Raw genomic sequence first — 15905 nt, forward strand, 5'->3', positions numbered from 1 at the left:
GCCCGGCTAAAGAAGCCCGTCCCCGCCATCCAGTGGCTCCTGACTCAATGCAGAGTTCTTTTCATGCTACGTGCACAGGAGACGAGCTGCCATGGGGACCGATGACCAAATCCAGGCATGAAAGCCAGAGATGCCGAAGGAAAGGACAGCAGTCATGGCATGGGCCCAGGCTCCAAGGCAGCCGGGTGGTTGAGGCCTCACAAGCAGAGATCTGAGGGCAGCAGACTGAGAGCAGGAATCCCTTTACAGAAAAGGGGGGGGGGGGGACCCAAGTGTTCCAGTGGTGGGGAAGGCACTCTCCCGTTGCCCCTCGGTTTATAGACCTCCTGTTTCATGTAGGAGTAGCTCGCTTTCAGCCCAGACTACTGAGAAGTGCATTTTTCTGGTGACTGGAATCGTGATGGGTGGCTGAGCAGGTTCATTTGTTTACCTGATCCTCCTCGTTACAAGAACAGGATGTTGTTCATTATTAGCCGTCCACAAAGAACGGTGACTAGAACAAGACCTCTGACCGCTGAGCAGAATACAGCCTTTCCAAATGCTTGCTGCCCACCCGAGCCCTGTGAGCTTCCCTGCCAAACCCATGCAATGACTCACAGAATAAATGCCTAGTCCACGAAGAGCGGAACTTGGGGGCGTTAAACTGGAGCACTTGGCGAGGCGAATAATCTTAAAAGTATTCCGGGGACGTAAATTCCTCTAACGCGGGGATGGCTTCCTGGGCTGCCTGTCCCTAAAGGGAGCCATTGCTACGAGAAGTATCCAAATTGGCCTCCGACAGAAATGGCTGCATTTCCTTTCACGTGACAGACACTGAGAGGCCCTACCGAAACAGGAGGTTTTAGGGAAGGTGTTCTGTTAAGGGGAAAGCGACCATGTGACAGTTTAGGGCTGTAAAACCAAGAGAGGCCACGGAGCGTCCACAAAATTCAGCCCGCTCCCTCGCGTTAAAGAAAACCACCTTAAAGGACGTATACGTTTGGGGGGAGCAAAGCTTGATGCTGTTTCATGTAACTCCGGCCAATAAATGCTTGGTGACCGCGTTTAAATTAGCACACAAAATAGCTCGAACACTTGAGATAGAGGAGTCGGTCATGAACCACCCCCAAAGGGATACTCGTTTCCAGGAGGGCCCCTACGCGCCCCTTTAAACGTTCTTAAAGCCGTCCACCAACTCTCCCTTTACTTTAGGCTTTAAGCCTCAGTTCATCTTCCTTTAGGCCGTTTTCCATAAAAAAGACACAAAATGCGGGGGGGGGGGGGGGGGGGGGGGGGGGCTTTTCCAACAAGCATGGAACTTGTTGGAAAAATCAATACTACGGACATGAATACACCCTCCAGGGGTCCCCACAAGCCCAGAAAACCACTTCCCCAACGACGTGGTAACCACAGTATAAGCTGGCGCTTCTGCCAGGTTTCCTCTTTTTTTCTCTCCTCCCCCCCCCCTCCCCCCCCCCACCGTTCTTTCCTCTTGGCCCCCGGATTTCACCACCGCCCGGGCCAGTCAGCCGGAAGCCGAGAGAGGAGGAGGTGCGGAAGCTCTTTGGCGCTCCAAGGCACGTGGACCTGCTTTTCCGCTCCAGCCCTCCATCATCCTGATTCCGTGAGTCCCGCCCAGTCAGGCAAAGGTGGCTGCTTCGGAGAGGGCTGCTCCTGGGGGGGCGGTGGAGGGCGCCCTATTCTCCTTCAGATTGCACCTTGCAGGTGCGGAGCCTGCAAGGGGGGCTGGAGCTACGCCCCGGCCTGACAGGCAGAAGCAGCCTTTGCTCACCGGGGCACGTCGCCCCTCCCCCAGGTCTCTTCCGAAAAAATCCCGACCACTCGGCCCTTTTTAAAGGCTTCCTCAGGAACGGCCCTGGGAAGACCCGAAGCCTTCGGAGCTGGGTAATGACTGCACTTGGTAGGGAACTGCGTGCAACAATCTTGTCATCACGTGGCCAGTCATGTGAGAGAATGCCGCAGTGACTCATGGGAAAACTAGGGGATGGGTCCACTATGTATCACGGTGTGCAGGCAAAAATAGACGCCCTTGAAAGTCGCCTGAGGGCATAAGACGGAGACGCTGAGTCGGACTTTAGGCGGGAATAACTCTTAGGGGCGAACAGTACTTGCTTTCAGCTTTATTACTGAGAGGGAGAACTCCTTGCTGAGCATAGAGTGAAGGAATCCCGAGTTAAATGAATCTTAGAGACTGGGCAGGCCAGAATGGCAAAGGGTTGATTCTCCCCTGAATCTCAGGCAAGATAAGTAGAAGGATCAGTGCACTGATGAATGGTAGAAGCTATCTGAAATAGGCAAGGTACTGCTCTTTCATAGAGTACGCCATCCTTGTAAATAAACTTCCTGTTTCGAAGAGTAACTTCCTTCATCTCTTCCCCTCCTGAGGTCCCCTGCCACATGGAGCCTAATTGTTGCCTAAGGAAGAATCTGTCCCGGTTTTTACCAGTTGCTCAGGGGGTAGCTCCAAGTTTGTGAGTTCCAAAGACACAGTGGCAGCTACCAGCAGCACCAAAAGCATTAGCAACAGCCATTGGGGCAGAGCAAGAGGAGGAGCAGGGCCGGAGATCAGGAGGAAGATTACTGGAGGCCAAAGCAGAAGAGTCCTCCAGCTAAAAACAGTACAGCCAGTAGGGAGAGCAAGCAACCAGGCAAAAAGCAGGAAAAGAAAAAGGCAGCATCTCTGAAGAGAGTTCAAGTTCTCTCAGAATTTACAAGGGTGGGTGGGTAGGGTTGGTGAAAAGCTTTGGCAGGAGAAACATGGCTTAAATATTTTTTTTATCTAGGCTATCATAAAAAAAAGGTGAGTTTTTATTCTCATCCCTTCTGGTTACCAACACTGTAAAAATTAAAATTATATATTAATAATAAAAATATTATATTTTAGGAGGTTTACTAAATGATCATTAGGAATCAAGGAATAAGAGGATACAAATAAAGGCCATGTGCCCATGGCTGGTTAGCCATTTTCAAAATCCCCACTCGGCACCACCAATGCTGGCTATATGCCAAAGGAAGAGGCAAGTAGGGCTGTCCACTGGATATTTATTCCCAGTCTACAGGAAGTACAGAATGACAGGAAGTCAGTGGGCTCCTGCAAAATGAAGTTCTTTTTTTAGGGCAACAGATTTTCAATTATACACCAGTACCAAACTTTTTTTTTAATTGTAAGTTATTTATTTAGTTAATTAAGAACATTATTCCTTGGTTACAAAAATCATATTCTTTCCCTCCCACCTTCCCTTCCCGTAGCTAACGTGCAATTCCACTGGGTATTACATGGGTCCTTGATCAAAGCCTATTTGCATGTTGTTGGTGTTTGCACTAGGATGTTCATTTAGAGTCTATATCCCCAATCATATCCCCCTCGACCCGTGTAATCAAGCAGTTGTTTTTCTTGTGTTTCTACTTCCACAGTTCTTCCTCTGAATGTGGATAGTGTTTTTTCTCCTACATCCATCCAACTTGTTTCAGGATCACTGCATTGCCACTAATGGAGAAGTCAATTACATTAAATTGTACCACAGTGTATCAGTCTCTGTGTACAATGTTCTCCTTTCGCTCTGCATCCCTTCCTGGAGGTCATTCCATTTCCCATGGAATTCCTCCACTTTATTATTCCTTTGAGCACAATAGTATTCCATCACCAACAGATATCACAATGTGTTCAGCCATCCCCAATTGAAGGGCATCCCCTCATTTTCCAATTTTTGGCCACCACAAAGAGCGCAGCTATGAATATTCTTGTACAAGTCTTTTTCCTTATTATCTCTTTGGGGTATAAACCCAGCAATGGATCAAAGGGCAGACAGTTTTTTTTTTATCACCCTTTAGGCATAGTTCCAGATTTCCCTCCAGAATGGTTGGATCAGTTCACAACTCCACCAGCAATGCATGAATGTCCGACTTTGCCACATCCCCTCCAGCATTCATTACTTTCCTTTGCTTTTATGTTAGCCAATCTGTTAGGTGTGAGGTGATACCTCAGAGTTGTTTTGATTTGCACCTCTCTGATTACCCAAGACCTGAGAGAAGAACAGCTCTAATCGGTAAAGAACTGGCACGATATAACATCGACATCACAGCCTTAAGTGAAACACACTTACCAGAAGAGGGATCACTCAGCGAACCCACCATTGGATACACCTTCTTCTGGAAAGGTAGAGCCACAAATGAAGACAGAATCCACGGTGTTGGCCTGGCCATCAAGACCAGTTTACTCAAACAGCTGCCAGACTTGCCTGTGGGCATCAGTGAGAGGCTCATGAAGATCCGTTTGCCTCTCAGCAAAGACCGGTGTGCCACAATCACCAGCGCATATGCCCCAACACTGACCAGCACAGAGGAGACCATCAAGCAGTTCTGCTCTGACCTGAGTGCCGTCCTGCACTCAGTGCCCACAAATGAGAAGCTGATACTACTGGGAGACTTTAACGCCCGCGTTGGCCAGAACCATGAAAGATGGAAAGGAGTGCTCGGCAAACACGGCGTGGGCAAAATGAACAACAACGGCCTACTGCTACTCAGCAAATGCTCAGAGTTCAAACTCACCATCACGAACACTGGGTTTTTTTTAATCTTTTTTGTTATCCATTTTCTTCCCATTGGTGAATTCATCCCATTTACAAGCTGTGCTTTTTCATCTCTTCTGATCTTCTTCACTTTTAGTCTCCTTCTTCCTTTCTTTCTGTCATATTCCTCCTCAAATGTCCAATTTCCTTTGAGCAATAACTTTCCAATTCATAGCCCTTCCCCCAAATCCTGGTTCATAAAAAACACATTGAAAGTGAGAGATACACAGAAAGTAAAGGTGAAGGACTGAAATAGAATATACTTTGGTTCAAGTGATTCAGAGAAGACAAAAGTAGCCGTCATGATTTCTGACAGTGTTAAAATGGATAAAATTGGAAGGGATGATGAGGATAACGATATTATTGCAGGGGGTGGGTACTATGGATAATAAAGTATTATCAATATTGGAAAAAATCTCTTCCTAATCTAATCCATTCTCTCCAAAGGAATTTTTCTTAATTGTAGATCTGAACATATCACTCCTTGATATAGGAAATTTAGTCGTTTCCTTTTGCCTCTAAAATAACATTCAAAACTCTTCTATTCGTTTTTACAGTCCTGCCCTCCTGACCATCTTTTCTAGCATTGTTGGGTATTACTCCTTTTCCATACTCTGCAGTACAGCCAAAGTGGCCTTTCTAACAAACAGAACTCCATCTCCTATTATCTCTCTGCCTTAGCACTAGCCTACATGCCCATTCACTCCTTCTTCAACTCCTTTTTATCCAGTTCCTCCTTTCCTTTGTGACAAGGAAATCACTTTAAAAGACTGATATATATTAATTTAAGGTCGCCAAGGAATTCAGCTATGTAATTCCTAAATGAAAACTCAAGTCAGCCGTCAACCTTTTATAGAGTTTAATTACAAACAGGAGGAAGAAAGGAATTAGAGAGAGAGAGAGAGGGAGAGAGAAAGGGGAGAGAAGGGAATAGGGCTTAAATACCCCCTCTGTTTAGGCTGGGCCAAAAGGCCCAAGCCCTTAGATAGCTGAGGCAAAGAAAGGAGATCAGTCCCTATTACTCACGTGACAAAAATGGAGAAACAGTCTCAGAGGCCCCCACCTCCAGCTTCCTTCAGAGCAGCACAACCTCTCAGAGCCAAAAAACTCTCCAACCAACCCCCACCATCCTCAGACCCCTCTATCTTTAAGGAAACCATCCAAGTTCCCTCCCCTCAGTTCTCACATCTACCAATCACTGTCCATCAATTTCCCTGTGCCAATGGTGGCTCTAGCTTAACCCATGACCGCCCAGAGGTCTTGTGACTTTGCACATGTCTGTTGGAGGTCATATTCTCAAATAATTAAATTTTGATCTATGCTGCAGCCCTTCCTAAATCCTGTTAGGACTGAGTGGGGTGGAAATTGTGTTTTCCAAGACCTGGTTCTGTCATTCCAAGTATCTCTATTGTATCAATTCTAAAATCAATCATGACTCAAAGAACTTCCTGTTCTATGCTTAAGCATAGGTCAAAGCCCTTTCCATTGTTCAGCAAAAGGCTTCTGTCCTAAAGTAATCTTAAGAAGGGAGGAAAAGGAACCTCTCATGCCAATGGGGTTCACATTCCAATACACTATCAGTAAGAAATTTTCCAAGTATGAAATTTCCCAATGGTGAAATTTCCAACATTTATAAGTCTAAGAAATTTTAAGGTTTACACCTTCAAGAAGCAGCTCAAAACTATCTTCTAGATAACATCTTTCCCAATCCCTTTACACTAGTAGTGTCTTCCCCAAACTACCTTCTACTTAACTGTTTTCTATCTGTTCTAAATATTTACATATATTTGTGTGTGTATATATATATATATATATGTATAAATATATGTGTGGGAATTATTATTATATACCTATCTGTACTGCTTAGTATAATAAGTAGCACATAATAAGTTATTAAATAAGTATTTGATTTATTAGATTTATTATTGTCAACCAGTAAGATAGATTATGAATCTAGGTCTCCAGATTCCAGATCTACCACTCTTATATTTTAGATAATGCATCCTTGACAACTTACCATTTAAAAAAAAATCATCCTGATGTCTAACCATTGAGTCCATTTCTTCTTATACTTTTCTCTGTTAAAATGGAAACCAGCTAGCTATAGCAATGCAGCTCTGCAATTATGTTTATGTATATATGTACAAAATAGCCTTTAAGATATTAAAAATCAGTGTTTCCCTTTATAATTTTTTTTCCTTTTGGTAAAAACTCTGTACTATTTGATTTTCAGTTATTTTGAATTCTTTAGCCCCTTAAATCTCCTTTAATTCTCTAATTAAAAATCTTATTTAGATTGTAGAAATACAAAGTCTTATCAGTGTTAAATGTAACTGAAAGGTTATTTCACAGTTGTGGTGAATTATCCATGCTGGGATTCCAGTAGATAAACATTTAATGCTCTTTTCTTGGAAAATTTATGTAGCTGAACCCTATATTTAAAACAAATTGCTAGTTATTTTGTAACCATTATTTTGCCTTTCTAGCTGGCAAAGCATTACTGTTATTTTGAAACCATTATGATAGATCAGAGAAACAAATGTTGTAGATATTATATATCAAGATATATTTTAAGATATGTGATACAATCTCTTGATATTAATGAACAAGACAAAAAATGAACTAAATAGTGGGGATAGTTCAGTGGATTTAGTATCAAATAGAAGCTCAGTTAATAACAGGAAACTTTCTAATGTGTCTTGTAAGATTTAAATTTAGGTTTTTGACTAAATATGAGAGTTATATAGTAATATTGTGGTCACTGATTTTAAAATATTATAGCTTAAGTCAAAATAATTTTTAGCAGCTTTTATTTACAAAGAGGTAGAAAGAGTGAAAGTGTAAAATGTAGATAAAGAGACAGATTCCTAACAAGCCTATGAGCTCTTCTCCAGTGAAGTCTGGCTCAGCCCAGGCAGGGGCTTCCCCAAGTCCCATCTCTGCATGGATTTCCTGGTAATCCTCAGCCAGAAGTCCTGGGGTGGTGCTTTCAGCCAGAGTTCCACCGACACAGCCTCCTCCAAAGTCAAGGCAGGAATCTCAGTCAATCTCTCCAAACGCCAGGAAAGGAACAGTACCTAGACCATGCTGGTGTCTTCTTTTATGCTCTTTTTTCCATGTCACTTCCTGTCATTCCTCCTCTACACAGAAACCAATTGCAGTCATTCAATTTGCCTAGCACTACAGGGAGTTGAATGGGGGAGGAGAGAGTGGCCTTTGGAGGTGAGAGCTTATTCTAGTAAGTGACTTGTGAACTCTCATACTTAATGGTAAGTAAGAGTGTTTTGAGTTCTAGATTTTACTAGCTAAAAATAGACAGGGGAGAGTTAATCCTATCTTCACAGCCTTTAGGGACAGCTAGGTGGACATTTCCTAGTTGTGTGACCACTTAGCCTCAATTGCCTAAACCTTACTACTCTTCTGCCTTGGAACTGATACTTAGTGTCAATTCTAAGGCTGAAATGCCTAGATCTATGTCACTGTCCACTTTTGTACAATAATATTCAAAAACTTTACCAGTGTATTAAATGAAAAAAATGGATGTGTTTGTGTCACATATGCTTATGTGGGTAAAGGACACAATGATTTCACTGATACAGGGAGCTTCCAGATAGATTTAAAAAATTGTAAATTCAGGACTGGGGAGGCATGCATAGATAGGGAATACAGCTCATATGGGGAAAAAAGCAAGCCCAATAAAATATGATAAGAAAGTTAAAAATGCTCATCTATTATACATAAAAATAAAGTTTTGAGGGAGAAAAAGTAGACAGATATCAAATAATAAGGTAGGTTATGAACCCAGCTCTCCTAACACCAAATCTATATAGTGTTGCCTTGATACTTCACAGTAAAGAAAATCTACTGTGTTCTCTTCTTGTAGAATACAATTACAATAAACACAACATTGCATAAGTTCTACACTGAAAATCAAACCAAACATTAAACTCACTTATGCAAATACTTGTAACAATAGATATGTGAGCTATGTACATAATTCATACACATATGTACACATAGCACACACAACATATATATAAGTTACACATGTGCACACATGTGCCTCATATTTACAATTACATAAATGTTATATATGTACATGCGCTATAATACAATTAATTTACAATCCTATTGTACACACTATTTACATATGTATTTACAATTTTGTTTGATATGTGATGTAATATGTTATTTGTGTTATGTAATGTATGATGTAATGCAAGTCAGTAACTAATTTTCTTATCGTATCTACTTAATCCTACCTAATCCCTATTTTCAAAATTATTCTGTCTAACTAGATTTCTATACTTAAACTAAATCTAAATATCTAACTATGTTTTGTTAGTAACTAACTTATCTAATTATAACTTAGCTAATTATGACAATGTTAGTACCCTAACTATACATTGTTTCACTCACTTAAGTAGTGATTCAATGTAACCTAACCATGTTTATGTTTTGTTATGTTGTTACTTTTGCTATGTTATGTTGTTTTGCTAGTGTAATGTCAGGTTCATTGGACATTCTGGCATACAAAGCAATGCATGTTCCACAGATAAAAGACCTAAAGTTATCATTTTAGTTGTAATTTTGCTACTCTCTCTGGTTTTCTAGTAGCTCCAATCACTTCCATAGTACCAACAGCTTTACAATCTTTAGGAAGACTTTGCAAAACTGATTTACTGGCTCCAGTATCCACCAAAAGAGCATATATCTGATATCCTATAGTTACAGAAACATAGGGTTCAATGCTATTTGGAAGTTGGAAGGTTTCAAGAACTGGTGCAAGTACAATAACATCAGTACAAAGCTCAGTCATTTCTTGTCCATTCAAGCTTGTATCTGCTTGAATTACATGACTTTCCCAGGATTTTGTATCACCAGCTTTTATATTAATCTCATTGGTCCTTATATTCTCCATCTTAGTATCATTGTTCTCATTTAAAATTTCATTATTATTATTCAGTTTATATTCTTCAGTGATTTCTCTTATTTTACATTCTTTAAGAATTTCTATTAAATTTATATTACAATGTTCTTTGTATAATTATTTACACTAATTATATTATCTTTTGAATTAATTAATTCATTTGTATAACCTTCTACCTTATTTTCATTACACTCAGTTTTATTTGTCCTCAACTCATTTTCATTTATACCACACTAATTATTTCCTGATTCATTTTCATATGGACTTAGGGTAAATCTTCATAAGCTACAAGCCCCCTTACTCTGGTCACCTTTTACTACCTGGCTACACTTTGGTCTAGCCCCAGAATTTACCCATGATTGAATTGTTGCGAGATCTGGTGCTTGTTGTTGTTATTCCATCTATTATTGTTCTAGTTGCTATTTCTCCAGTTGTTATTATTTTACTGCCCACCGTATCCTCCATTCCTATTCATCTGCCTTCTGAATTGGTTTCTGAATCTGCAGTCCTTGTACAAATCTCCAAACCTGTCACAAAGGAAACATCTCCTAGCACCTGATCTCCTTTCACTAGGTCTATAGTTATTATTGTTATTCCTTGGCTGCACAGATCTCAAAGCAGCTACTGCTTTCATCTCCTTAATCTCACTTTTCTTTGCCTTTAATTCAGATTCCCTCAATTTTCTTTTTAAATCCTCTACAATGGAGTCTCTTTCATCATTTTTCTCTTCAGGGTCATTAGTTAAGGGTGTGGCTTTTCTCCTCAATTCCTCCAAATCTAGCTTTTCCAAATCTGGGTAATTGGATTTAAAGAACTGCCTAACCTTTGGCACAGCATTCTTGACAAAAATACGCTTGATGTGGGCAATGGTGCCTTCATTGAGTGCATCCATTCCCAGGAGAGTTTCAGCTGCTTTGGTTATCCTCTCGAGGAAAACTGCAGGTTCTTCTGATACCTTTTGTTTAATGGCCTCAAACTTGGACCATGCATTAGGCCGTTTTGTATATAGTCCCATTACCTCCAATATGGCATCCCTGGCTTCAATAAGATCTTCATATATCCCATGTAAACCTTAAAATTTCTTAGACTTATAAATGTTGGAAATTTCACCATTGGGAAATTTCATACTTGGAAAATTTCCTATTGAGAGTGGGAACTCTATTGGAATGTGAACCCCATTGGCATGGGAGGTCCCTCCTCCTCCCTTCTTAAGATTACTTTAGGACAGAAACCTTTTGCTGAACAATGGAAAGGGCTTTGACCTATGCTTAAGCATAGAACAGTAATTTCTTTGAGTCATGATTGATTTTAGAATTGATACAATGGAGATACTTGGAATGACAGAACCAGGTCTTGGAAATTGCAATCTCCACCCTACTCAGTCCTAACAGGATTTAGGAAGGGCTGCAGCATAGATCAAAATTTAATTATTCCAATCTCTACCCTACTCAGGGTAACAGGATTTAGGAAGGGCTGTAGCAAAAGATCAAGATTTAATTATTTGAGAATATGACCTTCAACAGACATGTGCAAAGCCACAGACCTCTGGGCGGTCATGGGTTAAGCTAGAGCCACCATTGGCACAGGGAAAATGATGGACAGTGATTGGTAGATGTGAGAACTGAGGGGAGGGAACTTGGATGGTTTCCTTAAAGATAGAGGGGTCTGAGGATGGTGGGGGTTGGTTGGAGAGTTTTTTGGCTCTGAGAGGTTGTGCTGCTCTGAAGGAAGCTGGAGGTGGGGGCCGCTGAGACTATTTCTCCATTTTTGTCACGTGAGTAATAGGGACTGATCTCCTTTCTTTGCCTCAGCTATCTAAGGGCTTGGGCCTTTTGGCTCAGCCTAAACAGAAGGGGTATTTAAGCCCTATTCCCTTCTCTCCCCTTTCTCTCTCCCTCTCTCTCTCTCTCTCTCTAATTCCTTTCTTCCTCCTGTTTGTAATTAAACTCTATAAAAGGTTGACGGCTGACTTGAGTTTTCATTTAGGAATTACATAGCTGAATTCCTTGGCGACCTTAAATTAATATATATCAGTCTTTTAAAGTGATTTCCTTGTCACACCCATCATCAGCTGTGTCAAGTTTACAATTTTCTGACCATGATTGCAAAAGAGGATCTGACCTAGTCTTCTCTATAAACTTATTCTTCTCTCTCTTTGTGAGTACTTCCTTCATAAGGAGGGCAAAATCATTGAAATCTGGATCATAGAGTTCTATGGCCCATCGCATCTCCTTAATAATCTTGTTAGGTTTATCACTAAAATTTAGGGTTCTTCTCTTGATTTGAGGTCCTCTGGGGAAAATCTCTTATGGGTTCTTACTTTGTGTATTTCATTCTTTGTTACTATTGGTAAATCGCTAAGGGGATATAGATTGATCTTTCTTGTTGCCTCTTCTTGCTCTAGTCTGCTTAATGGTTTATTATTGTTAATATTATTATTGTTGTTGTTGTTAACATCGTTATTATTGTCAGCATTGTTTCCAAACCCCTGGTTTATATGTAAGTTGTTTATATAATGTTCCATATTATCAAGTTGGTATCTCTCATGGATTACCATGACCTTTAATTCAGAATCCTTAGTGAATCATGTGATTATTACCTTTAGCCATTTCCCAAAAACAAACACAGATGCACCAGACAAAACAACAGATCACCCTTAGGAGAACATGAGCAAAAACATCAATCAGCTTGACTTCCATGACTGGTTTCATCCAATCAAACTCCAATATCAGGTGACATATGCTTGGGAAACCAACAAATATAACATAAGGGATGTACAACATGTACTCACACATGAACAATAAAATTGTGCCTTCACATCACAGTATAGGTGGTATTACACAGTCCAAGAAACATTCAATATATAAGATGTTACAAATTACACAAAATTACAAAAATTTTTTTTCAAAATAGCCTCTCCAAGATGGCCACTGGGACCATGTGGTAATGGCCGTTTAAAGTTTAAATGGCTCCACTAGCCTGCCCAGAGTCTTAGAATTCTGTTGGCTGCCCCCTTGGGCTGTACCACTGCTTTGAGTGAGAATGGAATGTTCCACTCCCACTAACTGATTTTTCTATAGATAGTCTACTTTATACATATAAAACTTAATTTTTATGATTTCTAAAACCTAGCTAGCTCTGCCAAACTGTTATTATGGGATTATAGGAAGGGAAAACACATAAGGATAAACATTTAAATAGTTTGTATTTATTTGAGATTGGAGAGAGGGTTTTGGGGAAGGAGAGTGAGGGAGAGGGTGATCTTATCTTTAATTAATAATTCTATCTAACTACACTAATATCCTAAAGGCAAATCAAACAGGGAAGCTAGACCTTACAATAAAGTCTCTGGTAGCCAAAACAGGAATCCAACGTAAAATGTCCACAGATGATAACTCCTCCAAGTTGAAGACAATTCCTGAATCCCTGACCAGCAGATGATTGAAGAATAAATCCTCACCACAGCCAAAGGATCTTCACAGGCTAATGTCTTGGGAATTGATCTTCTTTTATTTAATTTTTTGTTTGTTTGTTTGTTTATTTATTTTAAAAACCCTTACCTTCTGTCTTTGTATTGGTTCCAAGGCAGAAGAGTGGTAAGAGCTAGGCAATGGGGGTCAAGTGACTTGACCAGGGTCACACAGCTAGACCTGGTCTCAGGCCAGATTTGAACCTAGGACCTCTCATCTCTAGACCTGTTTCTCAATCCACTGAGCTACCCAGTTGTGCCTGGCAATTGACCTTCTGACAGATTCAGCCACACTTCTCTCCCCTTTCCTCTTCAGCTCCAGAGAGAGTTTCTCTCTCAACTGAATCCCAAAGATTCCAACACTCCCAGGTTCATAAGATTCCAGTCACATGCTCCTGCCAATCATTTTGTAGTCTTTACCTTCCCTTGATACATACCTCAGAATTGTTTTAATTTATATTTCTCTAATCAAGAGGGATTTATAACATTTTTTCATATGATTTTTGGTAGCTTTGATTTCTTCATTTGAAAGCTGTTCATATCCTTTGGCCATTTATCAATTGAGAAATGACTTGGATTCTAATAAACTTGACTTTCTTTTACATGTTTGAGAAATGAGAGTTTTATCAGAGAAATTTGTTATACATTTTCCCCCTCAATTTGTTTCCATTCTTATCTTGGTGGCATTGATTTTGTTTGTACAAATACTTTTTAAGTTAATGTAATCAAAATTATTCATTTTACATCTTATAATGTTCTCTATCTTTTGTTTGGTCATAAAATTCTTCCTGTCTCCATAGATCTGACAGCTAAACTATTCTATATTCCTCTAATTTATTTATACCATCACTCTTTATGTTTAAATCACATTCCTATTTTGACCTTATCTTGGTATATGGTGTGAGATTGTTCTAAACCTAATTTTTGCCATACTGTTATCCAGTTCTCCCAGCAGTTTTTGTCAAATGGTGAGTTCTTATCCCCAAAGCTGGGATCTTTGGGTTTATCAAACATTAGACTGCTGAGGTCATTTACCCCTAATCTCTTCACTGATCCTCCCTCCTGTCTCATAGCCAATACTATATTGTTTTGATGACTACTACTCTATAGTACAGTCTAAGATCTGGTAATGCTAGGCTATCATCCTTTACATTTTTTTTTTCATTAGTTCTCTAGATATCCTTGACCTTTTGTTCTTCCAGATGAATTTTATTTTTTCTAGTTCTATAAAGTATTTTTGGCAGATTGATTGGTATGGCACTGCATAAGTAAATTGTTAGGTAGGATTGTTATTGTTATAATATTAGCTTGGCCTACCAATGAGCAAGTAATGTTTTTTGATTATTTAGATATAAATTTTTGCATGAAAAGTGTTTGGTAATTGTGTTCATATAATTCCTGTGTTTGTCTTGGCAAAACATTCACAGATATTTTGTATTATCTAGAGTGATTTTAAATGGAGTTTCTCTTTCTAACTCTTGCTGCTGAGTTTTGTTGGAAATATATAGAAATGCTGATTATTTTCGCAGGTTTATTTTGTATCCTGAAACTTTGCTAGTTAATTATTTTAAATAGTTTTTTAGTTAATTTTCTAGGATTCTCTAAGTATACCGTTATATCATCTACAAAGAGTTATAGTATAATTTTATTATTGCCTACTTTAATTACTTCAATTTCTTTTTATTCTCTAATTCTCCTATCCTCTCCCATAGCCAATGAGCAATTCCACTGGGTTTTATATGTGTTATTGATCAAGACCTATTTCTATATTATTAATATTTGCACTAGGGTGATTGTTTAGAGTCTCCATCCCCAGCCATATCCCCCTCCTTGACCCATGTAATCAAGCAGTTGTTTTTCTTCTGTGTTTCCGCTCCCACAGTTCTTTCTCTGGCTGTAGATAGTGTTCTCTCTCATAAGTCCCTCAGAACTGCCTTGGATCACTGCATTGCTTCTACTAGAGAAGTCCGTTATTCAATTGAGCTACAATGTATCCATCTCTATACATCTACAATGTTTCCATCTACAATGTACACATCATTGCATACAATCTTCTCCTGATTCTACTCCTCTCATTCTGTATCAATACCTGGAGGTTGTTCCAGTCCCCATGGAATTCCTCCACTCTATTATTCCTTTGAGCACAATAGTATTCCATCACCAACATATACCACAATTTGTTCAGCCATTTCCCAATTGAAGGGCATCCCCTCATTTTCCATTTTTTTTACCACCATAAAGAGTGAGGCTATAAATATTTTTGTATAAGTCTGTTTCCTTATGATCTCTTTGGGGTATAAGCCCAGCAGTAGTTCTAGTGTTTTTAATAGGAAGCGGTATTGTATTTTTTTCAAAGGCTTTTTCTGCATCTATTGAGATAATCATATGTTTTCTAATAGTTCAATTATTGATATGGTCAATTATGCTGATAGTTTTCCTAATATTAAACCAGCCTTGCATTTTGGGTATAAATCCCACCTGGTCATAGTTAATAATCCTTGTGATATATTGCTGAAGTCTCTTTGCTTGTATTTTATTTAGGATTTTTGCATCAATATTTATTAGAAAAATTGGTCAGTAATTTTCTTTCTCCATTGCAAATCTTGTTTCTGAGAGGAATTGATAAATGTAATCATTATATGTCTTAGAGTTTGTTACTTTTTTCCTTGAATTTATCTATGAATCCCTTCAATTGTTTTCTCATTATCTGTGTTCAGAAGGTTTTGTCAGTTCTCTTGTATTGTTTCCTATGTGGAAAGGAAAAATGAATCAAGCTTTGGATTTTCTGCCACTGAGGTGGAGCAAACAGCAGTTGAAATGTTGGAGTGAAAATATTGACAATGATGACAGTTGGTGGGAGGAGGGGGGAGTTGGAGAGTGATAGTTGGTTCTCAAGGTCTCTCTTTCCTGGTCCTTAGCCTGGAAGGAGTGCTCTCTC

This window comes from Monodelphis domestica, chromosome 4 (assembly GCF_027887165.1).
Source record: "Monodelphis domestica isolate mMonDom1 chromosome 4, mMonDom1.pri, whole genome shotgun sequence".
In the NCBI taxonomy this organism is placed as follows: domain Eukaryota; kingdom Metazoa; phylum Chordata; class Mammalia; order Didelphimorphia; family Didelphidae; genus Monodelphis; species Monodelphis domestica.